Consider the following 23772-nt stretch of genomic DNA (forward strand, 5'->3'; position numbering starts at 1 on the left):
CAAAGAATCACAGGATGGGTCAGATTGGAAATCACCACAGTTGGTCACCTCCTGACTCAAGCAGGGCAATCCTAGAGCACATAGCACAGGATTCTGTTCAGATGGTTCTTGAATATCTCACATGAGGGAAACTCCAGGAACCTCTCTGGGCATTCTGTTCCAGTGTTTGGTCACCTGCACAGTAAGGAAATTCTCCCTCATATTTAGGTGGAACTTCCTGTGCATCAGTTTCTGGCCATTTGTTCTTGTCCTGTTGCTTGACACTGTGAAGAGCCTGGATCATCTTCTTGGCATGCCCCTTCAGATGCTGAGAGGCACTGATGAGATCCCCTCTCAGTCAGCTCTTCTTGAGGCTGAACAGGCCCAGCTCCCTCAGCCTTTCCTCATAAGAGGATGCTCCAGTCCCTTGATCATCTTTGTTGCCCTCCACTGGACCCTCCACTGGACCCTCCATCCAACAGCCCCAAGTCTCTCTTGTCCTGAGGAGTCCAGAACTGGACACAGCACTCCAGGTGTGCCTCACCAGGGCTGAGCAGGGGGGCAGGATGGCTTCCCTTGTCCTGCTGGCAATGCTTTTCCTAATGCACTCCAGAATCCCTTCGGCCTTTTTGGCCACCAGGGCACTGCTGGCTCATGGACAGCTTGTTGTGCACCAGGACTCTCAGGTCCTTCTCCACAGAGCTGCCTTCCAGCAGGTCACCCCCAGCCTGTGCTGGTGCTTGGTGTTATTCATCCCCAGGGGCAGGACCCTGCACTTGCCTTTCTTGAATTTCAGAAGGTTCCTTTCTGCCCATCTCTCCAAGCTGTCAAGGTCCCTCTGAAGGGCTGCACAGGTGTCTGGGGTGTCAAACAGTCCTCACAGCTTTGGGTCATCAGTAACTTGTCGAGGAGGCACCTGCCCCTTCATCCAAGACACTGATGGGTAAGTTAAATAATACTGGGCCCAGTAGAGAGCCCTGGGGGACACCACTGGTGACAGGCCTGTAACTACACCCTGTCACTGATCATGATTCTTTGGCTGCTCTGCCAACCCACTACCCCTCATCCAGTCCTCACTTTCAAAGTTTGTCTATGAGCATACTGTGAGAGGCAGTGTGAAAAGCCTTGCTGAAGGCAAGGTAAACAATATTTACTGTTCTCTCCTCATCCATCCAGGAAGCTCTTTCATCACAGAAGGCAATTAAGTTGGTCAAACATCATTCACTTCGTGTATCCATGCTGACTGCCTTCTTGTCCTCCATGTGTCCTCCAGAGTGAAGCACTTCATCACCTTTCTAGGGATTTAGGTTAAGGCTGACTGGTCAGTAGTTCCTAGGTCCTCCTTCTTGCCCTTTGTGTTTATGTTATGTGAGTCCTGCTCACAAGCAGCTCCAGCTATAAGTTGTAACATGCATCATAGGCTGGAAAGCTAGAAAACTGAGGAAGGCAAGGGGTCCTCCAACCACCTCTACTCACCTCCAACTTTATCAGAATGCTGATTTACCTTTTTCTTTCTTTTCACAGTAAGATATGTTGGTCCAGCCTTAATTTCAGAATTGTTGGGTTTCCATGGGTTGCACTGTTCAAAGGTTTTAGGATAAGTCTCAATAACAAAAGACTAAATAATATCAAGATAAAAGAAGAAATAAGCTGAGACTGGTAATAGAGAACAGAATGTGACAGAATGGAGTATTTGATTCAAAATTTATCTGAAGGCTTAAAAAATATTATAGAAGTTTTCTGCCTTATTTTCTCTTGCTGTGACACGTATATCCTGTGTTTTCTCAGAGCAATGATGAGAGACTTAAAAATGTATTGTTATTAGGTACTTAGGCTCAGGTCAAATAACTGGATCTCCTCAAGGGACAGGACAGTATCTTGGACATGTGGGAAACCATACTGTTTATCATTGACTCACATATCCTTTGGGTTTGCTCCTAAAAGACTTAAAGTATGTTTTTAATGGAAAATCTCTATATGCTTCCCTTTCACAATTTCTGTAATATTCTCCAATTATACCAGACCAAGTAAATCTTTAACTTGCTGCTTGTCACTATTGCATCTCATCTCTTTTCTCTCATAATATTAACTAACTCACAGCATGATGGAAAAGACAAAAGCAATTTAACCGATCAAAACCTCTTACCCAGTGAACAGGTTATCTGAGTGTAATAGAGATCTTCTTCAAGCCTATAAGTGAGAATATTTCTAGTGTCACGTCCCATGTATGAATCCCTTCCTACTTCAGGAACCTGGAAGGGGAGATGGCTTTTAAAAGCATAGTCTTTTAGGACCAGAGCAGGAAGTGATTATCACTGTTAATAAAAGTCATGTCAATAATGCTCTATGAGCAGCAACTGTATTCAAATATTGCTCTTTGCAGGAAAAAAACCCATTATTTTTCTTTAGCTATTCTTGCGCTTATTTTGTTCATTATGACTGCTATTATATAACAAGGCATATGCATTGGGTTTGATCAAAATATCCTAATTCTCAGATCTTGACATACATTATATTTTGATTTGTAAAGGGTTATTGGCATGAATTACACTGTATCATGCAGAACTCCTTCTTTTCAATGTATCAAATATTATAAATCATCAACAGGTATGAAATTTTCCTCAAGGCTTAAGCTACTTTACTGCCAAGACCTATGTCTCAGAAGCATAATCAGCCTTTGGTTAGAGCCACTGCTATCTCCTGCTTAATTTTCTCTTCTAGTGTGTTTTGTATCTTCAGGTAATTACAGAGGCCCTTAAACACCATGCCCATCAACAGGGAGTGGGACAGAAATGCCCTTTCCAAAAAATGAATTCGAGGCTGCAGTAGGATTTTTTGTACTGATAAAATTGCCACAAAATATTGAAGAATACACCATTGCCGTGTCAATTTTGGAAACACAAAATCTTTACTGTGGGTTCCACAGTAAAAATCATGTGCACACTGGGTATGTATAATTCATGAAAACAGAGTGTGCATTGTGAACAGTACAAGAACTGAGACATAATATGCACAGAACAATTTACCAGAAAAAAAACTGTAACTGTATCTTTGGCAAGCAAGCAAATTCATATTTTGATTTAAACCTTCGTTTATTACCGGCAGTAATTCACCTGCAAAAGTCTCAGTTTTGTGACTTTCCACTTACTCATATGGCTCTAAAGGAAAAGATTCAGTTCTTCTGGTTAACACATAGGGCACAAAATTATTCATTAGACTATGAATCACAAAATATGACAGATGCCTGGCCAAGCATCCAAGGATGGAGTTAAAGGTCTTCCCTTATTTATACACAAGTCAATGTGGAATGGTGCCATTGGCTTTATCCAGACAAAGATTTAAAAGTGAGCTGTTAACATGCCTTAGCTAAAGCATATGTTAAAAGTCTTTTATTATTGTATATCTACACTTTGATGCACCTTAAACTGATCAAAACGTAGCATGACAGGAAATGAATCTTAATCAATGGAAGAAGATGTATACCAGGGGATGCAAACCAGAATTCTAAAATACTTTTGTCAGAACTTGATAGCTGAGGTTTTATTCCGTGCCCACCTCCAAGTGATTGACTAGAAAAAGATATGGAGGAGAAAGTTAAATACCATTTACGCAAATGATTAGCTAGAATCTCCAGTCTTTCTTACATCAAAGTTGAAGCAATAAGGCATCACCCCATGTCGTGTTAATTTAAGATAAAATGCTCTCAGTTTCCTATAAAGTAACCCTACCAAAAAAGAACAATAGGAGAAAAAATTTAGTATATGAAGTTAAGCATATTAAATCAAGAAAACCAAAAGAACCCTTTCCAAATTAGATAACACTTTAAAAAATGAAATATGAAGCATTAAGAATAAAGTAAGTCCTTTGGCCCAGAAAACTGAACTATGCTCTTTGAAAGCCAAAAATAATTTAAAAATACCAAAACCTCCCATATTAACCACATTTCACTTTTCTTTACTAAAATCACAACAATTAGGTTATTTGGATAACAATAACCCATGCTCTATAAATTTTCTGGCTACTGTTTGTATGACTGTTAAGAAATAATATGCAACATAATGGCGTGTACACATCAGAGGGCAAAGCAGAGATATGTTAGGATATAATATAAAACTGAAATAAAATGATTTGACAAGTGATGGCTTCATGTTCATCACCATTGTTTTCTGTAGAGAATTAGGTCTCCAACCAGCCAAAAACATTTCTGTTTTATTAAAGACACATATCCATGCATTTGTATATGTATCAGTATGTGTCTCAAAATCCAGGCCTTAAAACAGGAAAAATGTTAGCAATGGTCAGACCAATCCATCTATAAAATTGTTTCTGAATTTTCACCTCCTATTGATGGAGTTGTGTTATTTACTTCAGCCTGCAAGTCCATTAAATAGGCTATCAGCTCTATTTCTAGTGTATACCCTTGGACTGAGGCACTCACAGTGACTCAGGCAGGAGTGGGACAATTAAAAAGTGGAGGTCTTCTGTCAAGGGAGGTTTTTTGTGACACACGAGTTGCAAAGAAATGCTAACACAGCAAACAAACAAGCACAAATAATTCCTCAGGTCTGGAAGTGAAAATGAAAGCAATGCCATTCTCCTAGTGGGAAGACACATTTATTATTTCAATATGGAATTTATGGCGGTTAATGGATGAAGACTGAGAGAAAAAAAATCAATAGAGTCATGCATGTATTCCATTTGATAGATGTGGAATCTACTCTAAGCAAGGGCAGAAAACTGGGAAATATTTTAAATTTTTTAATAGTTTGAAAAACAGTAACTGATTATTATGAGTTTTACTCATGGAAATTAACTAATTAACTCGAGGATGTCATCAACCAGAATCAGAATGGGGAAACAACAAGCAAGGCAACTTCCCATCTGTAAATAACCCTTAATCATCTTTTATTCATTCCTTTTATAACACAACCTGCAGTCAGTACAAATTTACTAGCAGGATACATTAAGGAAAAACAAAAAATGTTCTGTTTCCTCCCATTGCCCATACTTCACCTTTTCCCTATAAAGAATGAGATAATGAAAACTCATACAGTTTATGACATTCCCCTTGCAAACTGAGAACAGTAAAAGTCTGCCCTTCTTAGTGGCTTGTATGTAGTGTAATTGTTTGGCTAAGGCCCTGATCAACAAATATTGTGCTTCTTCCAGGGGAACATCAAGGCAACTGGTCTCTTTAATATGTTCTTTGGAAGAATCAGAACATGGGTAGAAAAATGTCAAGAGGAAAACCTAAACCTAGGCCAGGCAGTAAAATTCCCCAGGGGAAAATCATGTTTATTAAGTTAGTCCTTTTGCTCAGTAAAGGTTAGCAAGCATTTCAATGAATTTTCTCTTTGGTCAGATAAAGCTGGAAAGGGACTGGATGTGATACCACCTGACAGGGCTTTATTTTCAGATGGAAGCTACAGTGGTATTTTGGACTCTCAGGTTTTGGATCTTGATTTACAATAATAAAACAATATCTCCATAATTTTTTTCAAACAACTTTTAAAAAGTTATTTTATTTCTGGAGAAATTTACACAGAAATTTGTCCAATGCTCCATCATTAGATGTGAATCTAGAGGAGGCTGACAATGACAACTACCATGACATCTGCAACTGTGGGGTACTGCAGAAATTGCTTCTGCTTAACCCTTAAAAGAACTAAAGCATCTACTTATTTCTTTCAAGCCCTATAAAAGTGCATTCCTGTGAGAGGTTCATTGTGTTCCTCTAGGAAAATATATTCACTGAGTATTTAGAGAGAGATGCGTTCTATGGATGATCCAGCATCTCATTAAGTTGATTTTACCCCATACTGTTCTGGCGCACAGGCTCTCACAAACAACATTTTCAATACTCTGCTCTTCAGATCTCATCACAATTTTAAACTAGGTCACCTGGAATAATGGTGTGGCACAAAAACAAATAGATCAGATCAAATTTCTCCTTTTCTTAAATATCTGATATTAACAGGTATCTTCCCTACAAAGGAAAATTTAAAAGAAAAAAAAATGTTTTCAATAGCCTTTTACCAGTAGCTGGTTTCTCAAAACAAGCTCAGGTTGACAATGAGTGACAGTGACTGCCAGTCAAGGGCTGTTCAATAGGTTTGCATCACCAAAGCTCTAATTTCTAGCAGACCAGGGCACAGATTTCCACCTCAGGGGGCTAAGGAGCTGCGGCTGGAATGGCTCCAGCACATGAACAATCTCTAGACAAGACAGGGAAGCTCCAGGTCAGGGCTGAGGTCACTTCTGTTGAGGCAGAGAGCAGCAAGACCTATTCTTAGCACACATGAGCTGACATTTGGTAAAACTGTCACAAAGACAAGGGAGTATGGGAATACTTTGCCAAGAGGCCAAGAGCCACGTCAGCCTGCTAACTCACATTACAAATACAGCTTACCTCATGTTAGCCAAGGTGTGGGGGAAAATACATCCATTGTCCAGGGAAGACAAGGCAGCTAAAAATTAATGATAAAATGGACTTGCTATGACACTGGCTGTATTTAATTTATTTTATGAACAAACAGCCTAACATTTCAAGGGACATCAAACTAACAGTAATGTTGAACTTTTGATCAATCCCTAAGAATGCAGACGCCTAACAGCTGGCATCTTGGAAAAAAAATATGTGTTTTGATATTATTTTGGTATTTTGCTTTCTAAAACACACCTAAAAATCTGCTTTAAATGGATAGCATTATCACCAATGGTATTTATTTTAGCTATCTCACTCTTGTTACGCAGGCAAACCTTCAGGGAGTGGGAGAGGGACAGGAAGAAAAAGATAAAGGAAGAACAAATAGAAGCAAAGTAAGCAATAAAATATTGAACAAGGACAACTACAGAAAATTGCCAAACATGAAATTAAATTAATGCTAGGCACTGTTTGAATCATCAACACAATTTAAATTCCAAGCTATGTTCTGAAGCAAGGTCTCTGAATGAAAAAACAATCAATTTGAATTCCTTGGCCTCCACCTGTTGTAAATAGTTGCAAAACACACACCATCTTCTTTTCACCTATAACTTCTGCTGAGTCCAGTAGTGCAAAAAGTCTCATTATTGCAGCAGATAAGACAGAATTACGACTCTGGGTTTGACATAGTGGAGTGCCTCATTACTGTCACAGACATCACAGGATGCACCAGAGATTTCTTCGTCAAGGAGAAATAATGAGCTGTCCTGGCTCCACAGCCTTTTATAGCCTCCCAGATATTTGCATTTATTTATTTATTTATTTATTGAATTTAAAACACCCCCAAACCTGTATCAACTAAGTAATGAAAAATAAACCTTTATCAGTATAAACCTGATAAAGATCAAAATACTGAGATTGCTGACAGGGCACCATAATGGAAATAATCTGTTTATTCAGCATTCTGTTTCAATAATATGGGTTGCATTCAGATTCCTTCCACAATTCCCTCTTCATTAACATCCTGTCCAGTTTGCTGCAGGCCATGACATAGACTCTGATAATAGTTTTGGCATATGTTTCCTAAGGAAAGGCCCAGGCACCCTTCTCCTGAGCGGATGACGATTGTGTTAATGCTGAAGGTGCATCTGCACCACCTCCTGCTGGGCCCAAGCCCCAGCACCCTCGTGACCTGTCACTGTCACTTAATGCTAACCCCTGGAAAACATACAGAGATATTGCAGGCCTCCTCTGTGCATGCGTGTGAGTAGGCAGAGACACACACACCAGGCATGCACTCAAAGCACACAGAAGAACTTCCTATATCTTGAAAAAGAAATCACTATCAACCCCTAAAATCTTACTGGATGGGCAAAAAGTACCTCATGGAAAAGGCAAGTTCTTTCAGTTCTATCATCCCAGAGCCTCATGATGTATAACAGCCAGTGATATAAAGCTGCTTTTTCAATTTTTAATTTTTTTTCCCTCCAAGAGAAAGGTGGGAAGTAGCATGTGTGTCATTTTAATGCAAAACCATAACAAAGTCTTCAGCAGCGATAAGAAAAAATGAGTTTCCAAACACATGAGATGCATCAGTTGGAGTGCTGATCCTCAATAAACACAACCAGAGATAAGTAGTCAAACACTCCTCTTTGGCCTCTTCATCAGCAAATTAAACAGTGCCAAGAAGCAAACCCAGACAGTAGACTTTAATTGTCTCTGCAGTTCAGTTATTAGACAAGTTCTTGGCACAGGTTTGGCAGACTCCCCAGCACCACAGGGGAAAAACACAGCCCAGAGATAAATCCCATAAGATTGGATGTGGTCACCTTCTTTTGGAGGGTAAGAGCTGTATGATTTCATCATGGGCTGTCCATATCTTAAGTGCCAGAGGATACTCCCAGGCAAGTTTAACTTCTTAGCTCAGACACAGTCTTCCTGTCCACTGTCAAAGCAGAGCCTTGGTTTGATACAGGTACCAAATCTCTCTCAAGCATGGAACAACATCACAGTATTGTTATTTCAGACTAGAATTTTATTATTTTCCCTATCCCGCGAAACAAAACTGAGCTCCATCATGCAGTTCTGTGAAGAATACTTAATGGGGCAATATGTAGAACAGCAAGAATTTGCTACATCAAATGTAATCCTTACCCAGCATTCTCAAAAGATGAAGTAATATCAGCAAAACTGACTCTGTAAATAACATCTAGAGGAATAGAAAGATGTCAAAAGCAAAATACCAAGCCTTCTCTTTTAAAAATAACTATGGATAGACAAGCATATAAACATACATGCAACTCACAACATCATAGATATTTCTAAGCTGTTGTATGTTATGAGCACACTGGCTATGCAGAGACAGGCAATGCATTTCTGCAGGGCCTAAAACCCCACTGAGGGAAAAGCAAAATCTAGAGGATGGAGTTCCCAGCTGCTTCCAAAGGGATCTCTGGCACCTGTTCACCCATGCTGCACATTGTCCCTAAAATCCATGAGAAGAAGCCAGAATTTTACTCTGCAACAGTATCTATCATGCACTGTTCAACTAGAAAACATGGTAATCTGCCGACAATAATTTAACAGAGAACCACCTAAACTCTATCTTCTAGATGCAAGCAAAAGGAAGAGGAAATGGAGAGCAAAGTATGTCTCAGTATTTCACATTTTTCCAAGTCAAAAAACCTCAGCACAATTTCTCACAGCAATGCAGCGTTCACTTGTCCATGCCTGTGTCCCCTCAAAAATGAAGGTCTGAGTTCTCATCTCCAACAAATAGAAGGATACCTTTTGGTACAAGTCAAAAAAAGAGGTGACTTGACTGTCTCCTTCACAAATTCTTCCTATAGAGTTGCATATCTTCACATTCTCTCATTACAGCAATTAAGCAATTCAATAGGGCAACAGATTCTAATAAAGTTGCCAATATTGATATAACATCCTAGTCTACACTCCTAACCTGTGTTTACAGTGATTTAGTGTAGCATCAATACTAAACACAGCCAAAGTACAAATTCTCTCACTGTTTTTCTTTTCTTCAGTCAGTCATCTCCCTTTCCTCGCCATGCCCTTCACATGGGAGGTGAATGTGGATTGTGAAACTTATTTTGATAAAGACAGGGCAAGAGCTAAAATCTGGCACAAACCCCTCCTAGAAGAACAAGCAGGATGGGCATTCTTTCCTAGTACTATCCATCTCAAGATTGCAAGGTTCCGAGGGTTGTTGATTTTGGTTTGTTTTTCCTAAAGTCCTATTTCATATAAGCCCATGTTCAACAACACCCTTGTGAACTGCTGAATTTTCTTAAAATGGCCATTTATTATCCCCAAAAGTAAAGCCCTTTTCAAGGAAAATGGTTGCTCCCTCATATCTATAATTTAGAAAGGAAATATGAGAACACAGACAAGAACGAAAGTATGGGAAGCTACAAAAGCAAAAATGTGTAAACTCTAAGTACAGAGTCTATATATAAATTCTAGACCAAAGTAAAACTCCTTATTTCGAAATACACCTCTCACAGGAGTACATGTATTTTATTGGACAATATTCACCTGCTCCTTGCAATACTGGACTCAGAGGAATTACAACTGGGAAATGTATTTTAGATTCATTACAATATATACTTAGAAACCAACAAGGTAGAGTACTGAAGTGAGTTAACTGCAAAGCATGGTAAAGACCTGGCCCCTTCATGCATGTTGCAGCATCTCTGAGGTGATACTGAAAACTCGGTGTTGAAAACCATCTATGAGAAATGTCACTCATTGATGCCTGTTTTGGTTACATTTCCCATCACCAAAAAGAGAGGAAATGTTCTCAGGCTCACAAAAAGGCAAACAGAAGCCAGAATTAAAAGTACACTCCGTTTTCACCTCCCCTGCTGTACATTATTAATGTGAAAAACCGGAAGCTGTATGGGGATCAAGTTATTATCCAGCTACTTATTGCCTTCAGGTGGCTCCAAATCAAAAAGAAAGATTGTCAGCAGATGTACCCATCTACTCTGCCCCTTTTTCATGTCTACAACATTATTACATTTATACCCATTACATTTACACACTATAGCCAAAGGTGTGCCAGTACTTCACAATTCAACCTTTTGTTATTCTCCCTCACTTAGGAGCTCCAAGGTCAATAGTCAAGTTAAAAACATCACACCATGCTTCAACACCACTTTTTTTTTCCTAAAGGGATGATCCAGAGATGTATTTTCTTGTGCAGCTGCACCTGGAATGCAGCAATTATGGCATAGATATCTCCCCAAGAGCTCTGTCCACTCCCTCATCAGCTGTCATTGCTGTAAGCACTGCAGTACCATGCCTCTGTTCCCTTGTCATCAAATGCATTTCACTTCTATGGGTCTTAACATCCTACTAATCTTAAAAGAATTTTCAAAGGAAGCAGCTACTAAAATGAACAACTCCTCCAGAAGTTTAATTACATTAATACAATTCAGTCTTAAGGGTGAAAATGGATGGAATTACTGGTCAGGAGCACGCTGTCACTAGCAGTAAATTGGCTGTTTGAACTAGGTACATAGAGCAAACATAAATAATAATAATCAACACACTCTCTCATTTTGTTTTTTATTTGTGGATATCTGAACAATAAGAAAAAAACAGCTTTTGTTTGCAAAAAGGTTTTTGTATCAGATATGTGCACAGAAAATCAGCACAGACCTCTTCAAATATAATATTTTACATATATTAAATATGTCAAATCCACAATATCTCAAAGAAGCAACATAACTGATGGTGCAAACATGGTCTACTCTAAAACTCATTGGCAGTTCATACTGATGAATTGCCAGATGATCAGAGAGTGGAGCACCTCTCCTACAAGGAAAGGCTGAGAGTTGTTCAGTCCAGAGAAGACATCTTGTTACAGCCTTCCAATACCTTAACGGGTAAAAACCTTATAAAAACCTTAACCTTATAAAGAGAAGAGGGACTTTTTATACAGCCAGATAGTGACAGGACAAGGGACAATGATTTCAAACTGAAAGAGGGCAGGTTTAATTAGGTATTAGGAAGAAATTACTTGCTGTGAGGGTGGTGAGGTACTGGTACAAGTTGTCCATAGAAGCTGTTGATGCCCATGGAAGTGTTCAAAGACAGGTTGGATAGGGCCCTGAGCAACGTGGTTTAATGAAAGGTGTCCCTGCCTATGGCAGGTGGGTTGGGACTAGGTGATCTTTAAGGTCCTTTCCAACCCTAACCATTCTATGATTCCATTTCATATCTACTTTACAACGTGAAAAAATTGTGTACACATCTATAGGTGTAGCATCTCAAACTCATAAAGTCATCGGCTTACCTATATCTTCATAACCTTGTGGGCTAATTTGCAAGAGGCATAAAATGTAAAAAAACGACCAGTCAAAATACATTCAGAACACTAACTTCAGGACATCTGAGTGTAAGCTTTTCTCTGTTCACTCATATAAACACAGCGATTCATTACCAGTAATTGGTGATCATTCAGAAGCATGGTCAAAATTTCAGAATTTTTTTTGCCATGCATGTATTTGAATTGTTTGATATTTTCTTAATGCAAATAATGAGAATTCTTTTCTGTCTTCTATTTTTTTCTAGCTGTACCTTGGCAGACACACTTCAAAATATTGTTTTCTTCTACCACAGAAACAAAATTCTTTGTGCAGAAAGAAATAAAGGTAATAAAGATTATATCAGTTGTTCATTTCACAATGCAACCAGAGCTATGCTATGGGGAAGTGAAGATGAAGGTTAAATTTGGGAATGCAACAGAACAACCTTCCAGCTGCAAATATTGAAGCTTCTTCATGAACATAAACTAGAGATGATTTCATAAACACTAAAATATTATTTTTAACCATGTAAGAAACAATTTAAATACAAAAAACAAGTCAGTATCATTTCCAAGATGGGCCAGTTGCTCTTATTCTTTCAAATATACTTTGAAACACTCTCTTCCAGGCTCAATTATTGAGTCCCCAATGCTGAAGCATCCTTAAAAATCACTCTGTGCAATTGAAGAAGGTCCGTGTTCTCCATCAGAAATGTCCTCACAATAATAACGTCTCTGAATGGATTTGGAAAGCACTATCCAAGCCAACTTATAGTAACACAGGCTTAGTTTATGCTCGTATTACATGAAATTATTCCAGGGCCCAAGAACGGAGATATGTGCTCAGTTTTCCCCACACATGTGAATTCATTCAGATACCTTCATTCTGAAATCCTCTTAGAGGACTTCAACAATTCATTTAAAAGGCTTGTCGAGATTTTCTGGTTTTCAATACACTTCAATCTCCCCAGTAATTATCATCGGCCCCAAAGCACACAGCTATGCTGGTAGCACTGCTAAATCCCACTCACCAACTGCACGCTTTTTATCCTAACATGAAGTCAAAAGAACAGGCACCTAGATTTTGCACATGTATTGGAAATTTTCAAGAAAATTTGCAAACACAGTTTGATGTTAACAAGACAAAAATATATATCTATATATGGATGTTAATATTGTGATTTCAGAATATGTTTCTAATATTTTATTTAAAACTCATAAAATTAAAATCTTACTGCTATATTTCTTGTCTTTGAATAGTGTTTCCTTTCTAAACTGTCATTGTCATTAAAACTAAATTAAAGATTTACAACATGTTTTTGGAGACATAAGGAAACAATTTATTTGTACATATACTTTCATAGCAGGCACTCCTCAAAGAAAAATTGGAAAAGAAAAGGCAGTATGATTCAATTTCATCATATCATTATTTACTAATTAATAAAATGCTCCCTCTGGGTTCAAATACAGCTTTATGCAGTCATTTTTCACTTTAAATAAGAAGCACTACTACAGTATAAATTCAGTGCTTTTACACAAAGGTAAGGCCAAGATGCGATTTGTGCCCCAGTATGACATGCGACTACTAACAACATTATCCTGTACAGTTCAGTGAACGACAGCACTCTTGGATCTTTGGTGCACATCAGCATTCCAAATCACAGAATCATAAAACAGCTGTGGCTGTAAGGATCCCTAAAGATCATCCCCTTCCAACACCTCTGCCATGGGAAAGGACATCTTCTACTAGACCAGGTCTCTCGAACACCCATTCGACTTGAATGTTGACAGAGAAGAAGCATCTAGCAGCTCTCTGGCCAACTTGTTTCACTGCTTCATCATTCTCATAAAAAATTTCTTCCTTAATATCTAATCTAAAGCCACCCTCCTTCATTTTGAAGCCATTCACTCCTGTCTACCCACTACAGGCCTTTGTACAAAGTCCTTCTTGAGCTCTCTTGTAGACTCCCCTTAGGTACTGGAAGGCTGCTCTAAGGTCTCCCCAGAGCCTTCTCCAGGCTGAACAACCCCAGCTTTCTCAGCCTGTCTTCATAGGTGCTCTAGCCCTCTGGTCATATTTGTGTTCCTCCTCTGCACTTGCTCGAACAGGTCTGTATCATACTTATGCTGGGGACCCCAGAGCTGGATGCAGCACTCCACGTGGAGTCTCATCAGAGCAGAGTAGAGGGGCAGAATCCTGTCCTTTAATGTGGTGTCCACACTTCTGTAGATGCAACCAGAATACAGTTGGCTTTTTGGGCTGCACATGTTGCCAGATTCCTGTCAGTCAACACTCTCAAGTCCTTTTCTTCAGGACTGCTCTCAATCCATGCCTCAACCACTTAGCCTGTAATTGTGTCTGGGATTGCCCCAGTCTGGTGGAGGACCTTACACTTGGCCTTGTTGAGCTTTGAGGTCAGCAAAGGCCCACCTCTTAAGCTGGTCAAGGCCCCTCTGGATGGCATCCCTTCCCTCCAGCATGTTGACTGCACTGGACATTCTGGTGTTGTTGGCAAAGCTGCTGATGGTGCACCAGTCCCACTGTCCATGTCACTGACAAAGATGTTAAAAAGTGCTGGCCCAGTACTGACTCCTGAGGAGAACCACCTGTCATTATCCTCCACTTGGACATCAAGACATTGATTGCAGCACTTTGAGTGAAACTGTCCAGCCACTGATTCACCAAGTGATCCATCCATCAAATCTGTGCCTCTCCAATTTAGAGGCTGTTATGTGGTATTGTGGAATGCTTTGCACAAGTCCAGGTAGATTACAACAGTTGCTCTTCCCTTATCCACTAATATGGTAACCATGGTAAACGTCACAAAAGATGACCAAATTTGTCTGGCATGATTTGCCCTCAGTCAAGTCATGTTGGCTGCCGCCAATGACCTCTTTATTTTCCTCATGACTTAGCACAGTTTCCAGGAGGATCTCTCCCATGATCTTGCCAGGCACCGGGGTGAGACTGACTGTCCTGCAGTTCCTCAGGTCTTCCTTTTTTCCCTTTTATGTTTCCCCTTTTCCAGCCAGCGACAACTTCACTGGACTGCCATGACTTTTGAAATATGATGACAATTTGCAGTCATTCGTCTGTAAATTTGCAAACTTTTCAGGTCCTTTTAAACCCCTTCCCTGTCCCTTGTTGAAGTTACTCTGGTCCTATACTTTGAAATTAATGGACTGTAAAACAGATTGGGTGTGGGAGGTGACAGTAGAATGAACAGATATTGGGTGCAGAAGGTGACTGATGAGCTGAAGCAGTGGTCATCCTGTTGTACATCTGGACCCATAAGGTCCTGCACTTCAACAAGATGTGTTAGAGATACCATCCTATTCTCTTCCTAAAGCATCTATTTGCTACAGTACTAAGGCTGAGAAAACCAAAGATGCTGAAGAGTCATTGCTGGACTGGGCCTCTTAATCACCCCAGTACTTCAGCGACCCACAATTCAATGATCCTGAGTTGGCCTTTGGGTAGCCCTGGGTCCCCTTCCCAGAAAAACTCTTCTGTGGAGGATATGTTGCCTATAATACCTTCCTCCCTGCTGCAACAAAGCCTCAGCACCACGGGATTAGATGAGCTGCTTGAATTCCCTGCACTTCACAAGGGGAGGGGGAGCTGTCCAGAAATGGTTGGCTCTTGGTTCTCTCAGAGGAAAGGGGGAGGAGGAGTAAAAACCCCACTGATCGGTCACTTGTTTCTTTTTATTGACAATGTGCAATAGTCCTATAAATCCGTCATCTGCAGGAAAAGAGAATTACCTGAAGAGCTAAAATCTACTCTCAGGTCACAAGCAAGGCTGAGATACCCAGGTAATATCAGAGGCACAATCACCTACAGAGAGGAAGCAGACAGAAATAGGATGATAAGTACCACAATTTGCTTATATAACAACAGGGAACAGAGAGCCATATATCTTCAACAAAATAGCATCTCACTTCCTCCAAGAAACTGAACTATAATCTCAGCTGACAGAATACAAACTTCTGGGTATTATTTTAGCATGAAGAATAATCTTACTGCCAGATTTTTTTCTGTGATGTGTCTGCCTCGCTTTCCAGTTGCTCCAATTGGCTGTTCAGAGATGCTCAGGCAGAAGCTGTTTGAAAAGGGACTGGAAAAATTCCTGTGATAAACCAGTGTGAAGTATAGGTCTGTGTTCATTGCCTCCTGTGGAAGAAACAGAATTAATTATTTAGCTGCTCATGGCCTTTGAACCTTAAGGGTTATGATCTGAACAAGAATACACCCTGTCCCTGAAGTTCACTGAAATGCAGATGCTGAAGCTATGAGGTTAATTCCCTTCCATAAAGGCAATCAAAACACCCTGATGGCACCTGGTGAACATTAAAGGCAGCTTTGGTTTCAAAGTCAGAGGCCCTTGGGAAAAACAGAGGTCACATTTGTCAGGTCACTCTTTGCTCTCCAAACATTGCTTTCCTCCTTTCTTTCTTTATGTTTTCATTAACACTATCAAGCCTGACAAATATTTTCCTTCTTTTTTTCCTTTCTTCTCCCTCTCTCCCTGTCTCCCTTGATTTCTCCCACCATCTGTACCAGCCTGTTCTACCCTTACCCTGTGAAAACTTGATTAAGAGAGTGAGCTCATTTATATGGCAAAATAGCAAACCAGAGCTGGTAAAGCCAAGCACATCTATTTTGTAATCATCACATGGACATTCTCCTGTGCATTAGCCTGTTAGTCAACATCCATGCAATGTTATTCATGGAAAGCAATTCCTGTATCTTAAAGGAGAACCACTATCCATGTGGCTCCTGAGGGTGAAACAAAGGGAGCAGCTTTATACGAAAAGTGAAAAAAACATGACACTGAAGCAGCTGGTCTAGAAGTTTGTTTTCAAGAGAGGTTATTGCCAGGAAAGAAAAATAAAGGAGTGGGGGAAGAGGAGACTTCTCCCTACAGGGAGATTCTTCTCAACAGTTCAGTGGTGGTGAGTTCACACCCTAAGCCAGAAAGACTCAGACCCCCCTTCACAATGTCACACCTATCCAACCTTATGTAACAGAGCTGAAGATGGTCTCGGTATCTATGTAATCTGCACTCGTGGCAATACTTAATTATACACTTGCAAAGTAATTTCATTTCATTGCAAAATAAAACAGTGTTTCAAAGCTGGAAATACCTTGTAGAAGTCAGAACCGCTGTACTGCTTCTAACAACTCTGCACAGCAGAACTGAAGCCGCCTCCTTTCATGGGTCTAGGCATCTATGCCTGTTATTATCTGTGGGTGAAATGAAACAGCATGAACACATTTTGACACGGCAATATAGGGGGAATTTGTTCCCAAGCAGGCCCTTACCCTGTAATTTTGTATATCTGTGAATACACTTAATCAGGAAGTCTACAGTATTTTAAAGGATGAAAAAGAGCCTTTTCCTTAGAAAGGATTGCTATAGTGATTAACATCACTCCTTCTTAAAATCCTGCTATCTCTTACTTATGTGTAAAGATAAAATAACTGAATAAGCCCTTTAATTTAAACTGAGTTTCTTCATGCACTTGTTCATAAGCAAGGTTTAGACTGCAGCTGGAAGGATGGTACACATCCATCCTTGTCCTCCAGGCTCTGAGAGGATAAACTGCTACAGGCAGGTTGAAACACACCTTAAACTTAATTTCTGGAGATATCAAACTTTTGGGGTTCCACCCACAAATAATAAAGATATCATTCTGCCAACAGTCATAAGAGCATGCCCAGGACTGGAAGCACCTATCATCTCCATAGTCCTTGGATCTCCTCCTCTGCCCACTGGCATATGTCAAAATAGTTTGATCCAATATACTACATCTGTTTAGCAAAATCAGGGCTAATAGATATCCTACATAAATCACCTACATCCTATATAAATCACCAGAAGCTGACACTGAATTCTTCTCTCATTTGTGCTCATGCAACCCAGAAACATTCTACCAAATTCCTAATTCCAGGGGGGCAAATTAAGCCAGTGATACTCTTCCACATTTAACTGGACACAGAGTAAAGTGCAGAGTATTTTCACTACATAAAGTCAACTTATTTACAGGTAGGTGTTGGTATACTACCACAAAACATTGAGACACCAAAATAAAGAGGGCCGGGTAGGGTGAGTCTGCATTTATTCTGGGTTCACCTTTTAAGGAACAAAAACAAGGGGCAATATTGGTACTTTAAAAAACCCAGCACTAAATGGACATGAAAGCAGTAGCTTTGCAAGAACTTTTCCCCACAGCACAGCATCTGTCTGTACTTCAAAAACTCTCCAAAGTTTTGGTCATGACTGATCTAGCCAACTCTGCTTTTGGCTTGACACAGCCTCGGTTTTCCCTCTCTCGCTCTGTTTATAACTGGTTGACGCCTTAAAAAGCAAGGCATTTTGCAGTGGCTGCTATATGGATATCGGCAACATTTTATAAAATCATTCTCCTTGTTCTTCTTTCCATTTGTTCTACCCCAAAGCACCTGTGAGAGACAAGGATGGTTATAGGTGGTGGTGTGAGTGCTGGAGCTGCATCACAGACTAGTTTATTTCAGGAGGTAGACCTGATGTACACAGAGCATGGGCCAGGCACTGGTGGCTGCCCCATGGCAACGTGACAGTCACCTGATGTCACTGTGAGCTCTGCCACCTGCTCCAACGGTGCCAGGAGCTGAGGGCTGTCCCTGATTGATGTGTGCAACTGCTCCTGGGCCCCTGTGGGTGGAGGATGTGGGCTGGCCCTGCCACCACACCGACCTGAGCTTCCCTCTGACATTGCATAAGAAGACAGACCAAGACTCATACCTGCCCACCCACACAGACAAGCCAGCAGATATAAAAATACATGACCTTAAAAAACAGCACACAATCTCTCCATTTTTTTTTTTTTCCTCTTCCTCACCAGCACCAGCTCTGCAGACTTGAAATCAAATTACACACACAAACAGGGTTGGGCTGTTGCCTCCACCACATTTGCTACCACATTCCTATGGCCACCCTCCTAGAAATTCCCTCAGATATTTCTAACTTCCTACTTCTCTATTTAATTCCAAAAATAAAAAAGGGGAGATGGGGAAGAGAAAAAGAAAAAAAATGCACTATTCTCTGTATGAAAAGTACAGGTTTGGCTGAAGAACATTATCTATAAAATACAGAAGGACCAACTTTTCAAGTTTACAAAAAACAACCACTTCTACCACATATGCTCACCTGTCTCCTGAAAGGAAATTCACTGCTCAGAAATCTGATATTCCACATGCTCTAATTAAGGAAAAAGGAAATAGCTTTCAGTCTCTTGTGCAAGGGCCAATGAACATAAGTCAAACACTCACCTAAAACCAAGAAAATACTTCAAAAAAGTAAAACAAACATTCTGCTAATTTCCCAGATGTATTTCCAGCAATGTTTCTGATATAGACGCAATGGGTAGGAAAGAGGAAAATAATTTAGTGATGTGGAAGACATACCTTTATAACACATCCTCAGCCCTTATTTTGCATTTGTGATGGAGGGATTTGCTCTTCTCTGCTTTAGCAGGGCTCCCTGACATGAAATGAACAGTGTCACATCTCAAAAAAAACTACTTTCTGAAAAGCATTATGGTTCTCTGGCCACGCTTATTCCTGTAGCACCTCTTAAAAGCTTAGATTAAGTTAGCAAGAGTCAGGGGATACACAGTAAGTCTTCATTTACACCCTGAAGTTTCAGGAAGAAAGTATTCCTCCTCCACATGTTTAGGAAACTCCAAGACTTCTTTCACATTGAAAAAAACACTGTCTGTGATGTAACCTTTTTGTTTTGCTTGCTTCCAACCAGCTGAGTGATGGTGAGTATTCATTTATACCAAAGAAGAAAAAAGAAAAGCACTAACCAGAATTATAATTTACTTGCACATTTCCAGTTCCACTGAGCATCACAGCTATCTGCCCAAGTCTAGCCCCTTTGAGTTCATTGACAGTGCTGAAAGAAGGCAGGTTTTGAAATTAGGGATTGTTACCAAGGATTGTTCATTAAACAAGCCAGCTATGGGTTTTTTCCAAATCTAGAAACTAAAAAGAACACACTTCAGGTTTTCGAAGTGAATGCACTTCATTTTATTTCAGCCAGTAAAATTGAAAAGGAGACAGTGACAGGAAAGAGATCACTTGTTGAGAGACAAGGCCTGATGCCAAGAGATGGCCATGCATCCTTATGCCCATTCTGCCTCGGAGTCAGCTACAGCAACAATAATTGGGATGTAAAAGTACAAATAAGAAACATAACTCTTCTTATCTATTATATTCCACCAATGCTAGTGCAGTGTAAGACACACTGTTCTTTAGATGCTAATGCTATGGGACATCTAGCCCCTTCCATCTTGTTTTGCAAAATACAAGCCTACTTTAAAAACAGAAAGTAAATGCTAGCTTCCTTTCTCAGTGTGTTTTATTTGTTGATCATTTCCTGGGAAAGCGCTAAACACTTCTGCTGAAAAGCATTGATCGGAAAATCCTTTACAGCTATAGGCTATGTTACACACCAGAAAAAAGCAAAGAGCTCTGGAATGTTTACAGGTTGTGCCTATGAAATACCTTCAGAGAAATTGCAATTTTGCATCTTTACAACTTTCCGTATCTTAGCACTGTTAACAGAAAAAATAGACATAATTCCCTCTGAATTAAAATTATGGTGAGAATAAATCCATTATTATCATATATGTTATTATTATCATTAGCAGTACTAAAACAATTTTTATACAGCACCTTTTTATTCACAAAAGTCAAGGCACCTTGCTTATTGTTCTCATTTTACAAATGTAAGACCTTGGGAACTTTGAGATGCAGTTTCTTTATTAAGGTCATACAACATGCCACTGACAGACCCTGGGACAGAGCACAGGCTCTGCAATCCTTCCAGATGGTAGGCAACAAAGCCAGATACCCTGAATTTTTTTTCTTTCTGTGTATTTTGATCTGCCTCATTCAGCACTTAACATAGCACTGCTTCAAATCCTGCAAAGCACAACTGCCCTGCTTTGTGCAACACTGAGCATTGCATGTACAAACACACTCAACCTCAATTTGTGCCTGAAGTGTCATCCTCCCCCTGCTATCACAATTACCACTAGAGTGCATGTTTGGAAAAATTAGATGGAAAAATACTCAAAAGTCTGAGATTCTGCCCTGTCTTTTTTCTGACAGGGTAAAAATATTACATACTATTGCAGTTTCTTCTCTTGGTCAGAGTGCATAATGCCACAATCATATCTACAAAAGTAGCATTTTTAAAATCATTTGTATTGGTTGTGAATCCATTCTACCCCTAAGACAGCAGCACCTTTGCCTCTCACCCTCAGCTGATCTAATAAATGCAGGCTTGGAACTGACAAAAGACAGCAAACATGTCAAAAGCAAAAGAAAAAAATATTCCAAGCCACAAAGAGCTACACATTTCAGGAATAATAAAAAAGCCCACAGTGATTCCTCAATTGCAGATGATATCAGCAGAATGTCATAACCATCTTTTTTGCCCCCCACCTCCATTTCATCTTGAATACCTGGGACTGCCAGAACTCCCTTTAACAGAGCAGAAATTTCCCTGCCAGCTACAGCGGTTGAAAGTTTGAGCCAGCCAGCCCAACACAGCTGGATGAATTATAGTAAGTTATAACAAATTCAAGGACCTTCAGCTACCAGCTGCACATCTTTTCACTGCAGAGGTTCCTCCTTAAATGGAAAAGTTGTACAAGTCTGGCCTCCTGCAATCCAACTGAAGCAAGCAAAAAGAAGCATCCTTTAGTCTCGCAGAAAAGTTCTGTAATTTGCAGTGTGAGCTCCACAACAAGGTCTTTGCATTGCATTGCATTGTCTTTTTCTTGCCCTTACAAAAGCTCCCAAGCCAGACAGCAGCTCCAGGTTACAAGGCCCCAGTATGTTGGCACTACTGAGTGAAAGAAGATTGAGTGGATGCAGTAACCAGTGCCTGGCCAGCCTGCCCAGCCCTACACAACCTTTTCCTAAGCCAGGTATTTTCCTTTGCCTGGAAAAATGTTATTAAGCTGGAGAGTAGCAAACACTGTGGTGTTTAACCTTGTGGCAATAGCAGAAGGGTTTTCTGTAGTTGGGATTTCAAAGCAATGGGCCTGAGAAACAGGAGATCTTTTAAAGCACCTCTGCCTATAGTTTGCTGAACTTACACTTTTGAGACAAAATGTAAAGTTTCCTCATCTATTCATCTACTAAAAAATACCAACCAACTCAAGTTCCTGCATAACTGTAATACCTGGGACTTTGGAAGTACTTCTCTAAAGTTTCACTGTGCATTTTCTGACAATTAACACAATAAATCAGTTATGAGCTTTTTCAGACTCAGAAATAAGTATCAGCTATTCAGACAGATCTGCAATTACTGGTGGCAGGACAATGAACTCTATGTGAATCGTCTTGCTAAGCAAAAAATAAGTGGAATAGATGAAATAATAATCTTACATCAAACACATAGTCAGATTCCAGCTCATCTTCCTGCTCATGTCTCTACACACTCTCAACACAGAAGAAATCTCATCTTTTAAGCAAACAAACACTTTAGGCACCAACCAAATTAGAAACTCTACGGAGTCAACAGATTATGATCTCATCACTCTTTTTTTTCCCTCCCAAGCATTTCCTTTCCAAACTGAATTTAATTAATTTGAAAAAAATTTAAGCAGAGAATATATTGAACTCTCTGGAAGAGGCAAGTTGCTCTATCATGACTACACCACACTTTCAGTCTGGTTTTAATTTGACTTAAACCAATTTATTAGTTTGATTTTAAGCAAACACAGAAACCTTGTAAGAGCGGATGCCACATTACTAAATGGCATACTGCTAAAAACCAGTAAATATAAATGCGTTTTAAAGAAAAAGAACTCTCCTGTCTTGAGCTAAATGTAGTGTATAAAGAGTTAAATTTAGAACAATAAACCATTACTTTTTTTTTTCCCCCAAAGGCAAGAACTTGTAATTAACCCTCAAGGAAAATCATCAACTTCCACATTGCTCAGTTCTCTGTCCTTGAGACATTTATGGCAAAAATAAGCCCTGTGAGGCCCCACAGTGCAGGAACGCCCAAGTGCAGGTGTGTCTGTGGATATTTGTCTATTTTTTTTTCCACATTTCCACACTGTGGCTGCTTATCTAGACTGTCCTCTCCTTTCTATATTAATCTCTGTTTATTCTCCTGTTTGGCAGCGACAAAAACACACACTCCCGTTTATGGCCCTCTGGATCCTGCCTAGTAGCTGTGCTTTGACTCAACAAATTTCAGGAAAGTCAGTGCTGAGAAGAAATGTGCAACTTCCCAGACACATTGCTCTGGAAGGAAATGAGCTCTGCTCTGTAGGGAAAAGGAAATTGCTTTGGAAGTCTAGACCGAACCCTTCCTTTGCCATCCCTCCTCCTGTTTCCCCCTTGAATATATGTAAGACAAAACAAAAGGAAACTGAAGGATGAAAAAGAATGATTGGGCAGAGTTTCCACCTCTGTGTGTAATAAAAACACAGGTGGATGTTGATTTGAACACCAGCGAAACATCAGCTAGAGGAAAGGCAGGAGAGACACAGGACTACTGAAGCACCTCAGAGACAAGGGTGTTGGCAGCATCTGGCACAGCAAAATGGAATCAGCAATGTGGTGAAAGGCAATATATTGCAGGCAGCCACTCTGATCCTCCTCTAGGCTGAATTTGTTTTTAGAATGCAGTGAGTAATGCAGCTGCTGATCTACTTGCCTATGATTGTGACAGTGAGAGAGAACAGGCCGCAATGTATTTAGCAAATTTCCTTTGCTCCCCCGAACTGAAGACACAGTAAGAAAAGCAGATATGAAATAGGACTAGAAGTGCAGAGAACTTATAGGTATGAAATAGGACTAGAAGTGCAGAAACAATCAATTGAACTCAGCTGAATTTTAGAAGAAGCCCATGGAGACTCTATGAACAAAGATAGAGGTCAGACAATTTGACCAACAAGGCCTCAATTTGGCAGGGAATGCCATCAACATAAATAATGAAACAAAAATACAAGTATATTATAAAAA

General features: G+C 39.9%; 1 long non-coding RNA gene across 6 annotated transcripts in view; it reads right to left on the reverse strand.

Moving 5' to 3' along the window:
• Window positions 1-23772, reverse strand: part of LOC115901469 — a 259757-nt gene that overhangs the window by 34539 nt on the left and 201446 nt on the right. For 4 of the 6 annotated variants that reach the window (XR_004060543.1, XR_004060544.1, XR_004060542.1 and 1 more), the window contains 2 exons: window positions 16881-16980; window positions 1250-15906 (listed from right to left, as the gene is read on the reverse strand). This is a non-coding gene — a long non-coding RNA (uncharacterized LOC115901469). Of the gene's footprint in view, window positions 1-1249; window positions 15907-16880; window positions 16981-18925; window positions 18977-23772 lie in introns of those variants that run through there. The other 2 variants (XR_004060541.1, XR_004060540.1) reach the window with 2 other exon arrangements.

Source organism: Camarhynchus parvulus, chromosome 2 (genome assembly GCF_901933205.1).
Source record: "Camarhynchus parvulus chromosome 2, STF_HiC, whole genome shotgun sequence".
In the NCBI taxonomy this organism is placed as follows: Eukaryota; Metazoa; Chordata; class Aves; order Passeriformes; family Thraupidae; genus Camarhynchus; species Camarhynchus parvulus.